Source organism: Echinops telfairi, unplaced genomic scaffold, assembly GCF_000313985.2.
Source record: "Echinops telfairi isolate 266 unplaced genomic scaffold, ASM31398v2 ScPeMD7_7469;HRSCAF=8507_1, whole genome shotgun sequence".
Classification (NCBI taxonomy): domain Eukaryota; kingdom Metazoa; phylum Chordata; class Mammalia; order Afrosoricida; family Tenrecidae; genus Echinops; species Echinops telfairi.
The window spans coordinates 126,382,841-126,389,271 of NW_022111373.1; positions in this window are offsets into that span (position 1 = coordinate 126,382,841).

A 6,431-nucleotide genomic window follows, 5' to 3' on the forward strand; every position below is an offset into this window, starting at 1 on the left:
CAGAGCATTGTTAGACATACTGCCAGAGGATGGGCCACTCAGGTGCAGGTCCAAGGGCACTCAATATGTGACTGAAGAGGAGCTGATTTCTTGAATGGGAGTAGAAATGAATTGGATAAAGCTCGTGGGAGTGGAGACTTCAGGATCTTCAATGGCTGATGGGGCAAGATTTGAGGTGGAGAAACCACTACAAAAATCTTTTAATGATCACAACTTGAAATGTGCAAAGTATGAATTTAGGTAAATTGAAAGTGGTCAAAATGAAATGGAACACATGGAGGTAGATATCCCAGGAATTAGTGAACTGAAATGGACTGATATTGGCCATTTTAAATAATAAAATTGTATGATTTACTATCCTGGGAATAACAGAATCAAGAAGAATGACGGGACATTCATTGTCAGAAAAGATATTGCTAAATTTATCATGAATATAATGCTGTTTGTGATAGGATTATATCTATCTCCCTTCAATGAAATCCAATAAATACAACTAGTATTCAAATGTATGCACCAACCATAAAAGCTAATGATGAAGAAATGGAAGCATTCTACCAATGACTTGGTAAATTGATCAAATATGCAATCATAAAGCCTTAATTGTTGTTGGAGATTAGAATGCAAAAGTTAAGATCAAAGAGGAAGGAATAGTAGGTGGCAAATATGGAATTGGTAATAAAAATGAAGCTGGAGATCACATGATAGAATTTTGCAAAACAAACAACATACCTCTTTCAACAACACAAAGGGTGAATATACACATGGACTTCCCCAGATAGAATACACAGAAATAAAATTGGTACATTTGTGAACGGACAAGATGGAGAAGCTCAGATCAGCAGCTAAAACTAGACCCGGTGTCAACTGGGGAGCAGATCATCAATTGCTCATATGTCAGCTCAGGATAAAACTGAAGCAAATGAAAACAAGTCCACAAGAGCTAAAATACGATGTTGAATCTAGTCCACTTTAATTTATAGGATATCTTAAGAACCGATTTGAGACATTGAACACTAATGACAGATACCTGATGAGTTGTGTGAGGACATCGGGACTATCATTCATGAAGATGGCAAAAAGATATTTTAAAAAGATAGGAAAGAAGGAAAAGAGTGAAGTGGAGATTAGATGAGAGTCTAAAACTTGATCTTAATTTTAGAGGACCAAAAGCAAATATTAGACAGGCTGATGTTGAGGAGCTGAATAGAAAATTTCAAAGGCCAGCTTGAGAAGATAAAGCCAAATATTACAATAAAAGGGTAAAGGACCTAGAATTAGAAAGCTAAAGGGAAAGATCATGTTTCACATACCTAAAACTGGAAGAACTCAAGAAAAGATTCTAGCCTTGAGTCCCAATGTGAAAATGTTGTATAGGCAAAATATTGAATAATGCAGGAAGCATCAAGAGAAGATATAAAAATACACAGATTCACTGTACCAAAAAGAGCTAGTCAGTTTCCCACCATTTCAGGAGGTAGCATATGAGCAAGAACCAATTATGCTAAGGAAGAAATTCAAGCTGCACTGAAAGCATTAGTCAAAAACAAGACTCCAGGAATTGATGGAATATGTATTGAAATGTTTCTGCAAGTTGAAGAAGCACTGGAAGCACTAAATGCCTATGTCAGTAATTTTTGAAGACAGCAACTTGGCCAACTGGCTGGAAGGGATCCATGTTTGTGGTAATTTCAAAGAAAAGTGACCCAAAGGAATGTGCAAATTATACAATATAATTGATAAAATTTTGCTTTTCATCAGCCAACAACGTTTGCTGTTTGCAGTTTCAGTGGCATGGAACTGCCAGAAGTTCAGACTGTGTTACAAAGATGATGTAAACCAAAGGATATCAAATGGATTTGGGGTCAAAATAGTGAATACCAAAAATATATTTACTGTGTTTCATAGACTCTGTAAAGGCATTCGATTGTGTGGACCTTAATAAGCTGTGGATAAGACACCACTGAGAAAATTGGAATTCCAGGATACCTCATTGTTCTCATTTGGAACTTGTACAAGGATCAAGAGGCAATTGTGGGAACAGAGTAAGCAGTCATCTAGCCCAGAAGCAACAAAGCCCACATGGAAGAAGCACACCAGTCTGTGTGACTTCGAGGTGTTGAAGGTATCAGGTATCAAAGAACAAAAAAATCATATCATTGTGAAAGAGGGGTAGGGCAGATTGGGGTCCCAAACCCCATCTGTAGACAACTGGATATCCCCTTACAGAAGGGTCACAGGAAGGAGAAGAGCCAGTCAGGGTGCAGTGTAGCAATGATGAAACATACAACTTTCCTCTAGTTCCTAAAAGCTTCCTCCCCGCACCCCCCATCATGATCCCAATTCTACCTTAAAAATCTGTCTAGACTGGAAGATGTACACTGGCACAGATAGGAATTGGAAACACAAGGAATCCAGGACAGATGATCCCTTCAGGACCAGTAGTAAGAGTGACAATACCGGGAGTGTGGAGGAAAGGTGGGGTTGGAAAGGGTAAGCAATTATAAGGATATATATATAATCTCCTGCATGGTGGATAGACAACAGAAAAGACGGCGAAGGGAGACATCGGACAGTTTAAGATATGTCAAAATAATAATAATTTATAAATCATCAAGGGTTTCTGAAGGAGGGGAGAGCAGAGAGGGAGGGGGGAAAACGAGGAGCTGCCACCAATTCTCATGTAGAAAGCACATGTTTTGGGAATGATGACAACAAATGTACAAACGTGCTTGAAATACAATGGATGGATGCATGGATTGTGATAAGAGTTGTATGAGCCCCCAATAAAATGATTTAAAATAATAATAATTTTTCCTAAATAGGAAGAAAATGAAATAAAACTATTCATTAAAAATTGAGATATTCTGATAAAGACATCAGGAAAGGTCTGTGTCAGGGTTATATCCTCTCACCACACTTCTCAGCAGATATTCAGAGAAGTTGGATTATATGAAGAAGAATGTGGCATCAGGAGTGGAGCAAGGCTAATAAACAACCTGCAGTATATTTATGACAAAACATTGTTTACTGAAAGTGAGAAGAAATTGAAGCACTTGCTTGTGAAGAGGAAGGATTGTAGCCTGCAGCATGGATGTATGGAAGACTAAAGCCCTCACAACTGGACCGATAGGTAACATCACGATAAATGGAGAAAAGTTTGAAGTTGTTGGGGATTTTGTCTTTAGATTCTAAACCAATGTTCATGGAAGCAGCAGTCAAGAAATCAAAAGATGTATTGCATTCTGTACATCTGCTGCATGAAACCTCTTTAGAGTATTGAAGAGCAAGGAATTTACTTAGAGGACTATTGTGTGCCTGTCACAGCTATGGCATTCTCCATCGCATCATCTGCATGTGAAAGTTGAACTTGGAATAGGGATGACTGTAGAAGAATAGATGCATTTGAATTGTATTGGAGAAGGATATTGAAAGTACCTTGGACTTCCCAAGTGAGTAACAATTCTGTGTTGGAATAAGTAAGGCCAGAGTATTCTTTAGAGGAAAGGATGGCAAAACTTCATCTTATATACTGTGTGCATATTACCATGAAGACCAGTCACTGGAAGAGTACATCATATTTGGCAAAGTGGAAAGACACCAAAAGAGCCGAAGGCCCTCGATTAGATGTGTTGACACTGTGACCACATCAATGGGCTTAGGCATAGGAACAATTCTGAGGATGGAATAGTCCTTATGGATCTGAACCGACTTGGGTGCACTTAAAAGTAACAACATAGGAATGGATTTTGTGCTCACACTTACTCTTACCTATAAAGCTCTAATCTGAGAACATTTAGTTCTTATTACATGGCCCTGATGGATACGTGCCCTTATGATGGACACTGATAATATGGGTGCTACACCAAGGTGTGGTAAAGATACTAAATGTTGCCAGGCGATCAGAAAGAAGAGTGCCTGAGGCCTTAAAGGCTTCTTTTCAAATCAACAGCCATCTCCGTGAGACATGTACTAAGACCACATGGAAGTAGCCCACCAACCTGGGTGAACAAAGGATTGCAAATAATATAATCCAAATCTGTAATGGAGACTAGTGTGAACTCAAATTGTGATATTCTGGTTTGCAGAAGGTTATGGACGACAGTGGAAGTCAAAATATATTTTCAGGATCTACACATAGTACAAGCCTCCACAGAATTAGAATTTCCCTCTGACTATGTTCCAAGGATGGGAATGGCTTGGTTATCAGACAGAGTGTTGTAGAGATGGTTATAGTACATTAAAATTAACCATCTGACTTGAATGGTTAAAACATTATCATTTGACCTCCCTTTTGACACATTTTGAACTTTGCACTGGCTTTTATATGTTTTCTTCAATGGGGTTTATCTCTGTTGTATTTTGTTATTGTTGATAGCCATCTTGACTCTATGTTATGTATTTTTGTTTGTTTGATTTTTGTATATGAAACCCAGTATAGGTGATTCTGTAAGTACAATAACTAGATTATGGGTTACTGGGGGGCACAGCAGGGGTGGGAAATTACACCCCTGGTAATGGGAAATTACAATGAGAACAAAAAGGAGGAGAATGTTTTAATTGATTGTGGTAGTTATTGTGCATTTCTTGATATAACTGAAATATTAGATTGTGTGATGTCTGGATTATGTCTGAATAAAATGGTTTAAAAACAAACAAATATGTCTCAGTTATCAATGGATAGATGCAAACAAATACTCTTAGTGACACCCTTGTCTTAGTCTTCTAAGAGTGCCGTTTAAAAAATGCCCAATGAGAACAATGGCTTCTGAGTGGATCTACTCAATTAAACCCACTCAAGTATTGATTCCATTCTAACTCATAGTAACCCTATAGGAAAGAGTAAACTTGCCTGTGGATATGTGTTTCACTGGAGTTTATGGCTTTGAGGTGATCTTCCAGTCCAGTTAAATTGAAGGTAGACCGGTCAACTTACAAGGTTATGGTTAATACTTTTGAGGATTAAGAATGGGTAGACCAGATATTTTCAAAGGCAGAGTATGGTCATGAGAGCTTAATATGAAGAAGGTTTAAGAAAATTGAAAATTGCATTGCTAAGTAAAATGCCAGGGAGTTCCTATTGTGGGTTTTTTTTCTCGTTCTTCCAGAGAAATAAGTATTTTCCTTCAATAAAATGTTAGAAGAAGTAGTCAGATCTGACCTCCTCTGACTTCCCTGTTGCCACGAGAAAGAGATAGGCATACTTCCACTTTCCATCTTTCTTTACCTATTATTCTTACACCGTTTCTCCCCATACTCTACTTCTATTCTGGGTTTGATAACAGAACTCACAGACAAAATCTGTTATAAGAGTTTACTAAGAAATTTAACAGTTTGCTATAAGTCAGTGGCAATGTATGATATGCATCCTCCAGACAAGATCACTTAAGACAAAATGGGTGCATAAGCAAATGTAGTAAAGACAACTGAAGGTGCACAGCTATTAAAAGATACAGCATCTGGGGTCTGAATGGCTTGGTGTCAAACAAGAGGCCATCTAGCAGGGCAGCAACAAATTCCACATGGAAGAAGCACGCCAGGCCCATGGGATTATGAGGTGTCAACAGGAATAGGTATCAGAAGTTCAAAAACAAGCAATCAAACTGATGGGAAGGAATATAGGCAAGGTAGAGACCCAAAGCCCACCTGTAAATAACAGGATAGTTCCTTACAGAAGGGCCACATGGAAGGGAGGATACATCCAGGGTGCAGTAAAACACTGATGAAACACACACCTATCCTCCAGTTATTTCACATTTCTTCCTCTCACTAGTATGGCATTAGCGTCACCTCACTAATCATGTTATACCTGCATATTTACATTGGTACCATCAAGATATTTGGATGCATGAAATTCAAGATAGATAATCCCCTTGCAAACAGTAATGGGAAGAATGACTCCCTGAGGATATAGGAAGAGATGCTGTGGGGAAAGGGGGAAGCAGGAACTGCTAGCAATGTTAAATACATAACTCCATTCAAAGGGCATGAGCATCAGAATTTTAGGTGATTTGATACATGCTATGGTGGAAGCTACAGGAAAGAAAACAACAGCAATAATAATAATATAATAATGAAAAATATTGCGGGTTCAAGGGGTAGTAGGGTGGAAGAGGGAGGAGATAAAGGGGAGCTGGTATCAAGGAGTTCAAGAAGAAAATAAAACTATGGTTGCACCAATTGTACAATTATGTTTTATCTAATGAAACTGGATTATAATAATAGCTGTATGAGCTCTTAATTGAATGATTTTTAAAAATAATTTTAAAAATATATATGAAGAAAATAAAGGGACCGATGGCCCCGGAGGGACATGGGAGTGTAGGAGGTAGAGGAAGGGAGGAGGGTTGGTCAACCTAGGGAGAGGGAACAACAAATGGTTCAAAACCAACGGTAGGGAGGGGACGGGAGGACTGGTAGGGAGTGACCACGGT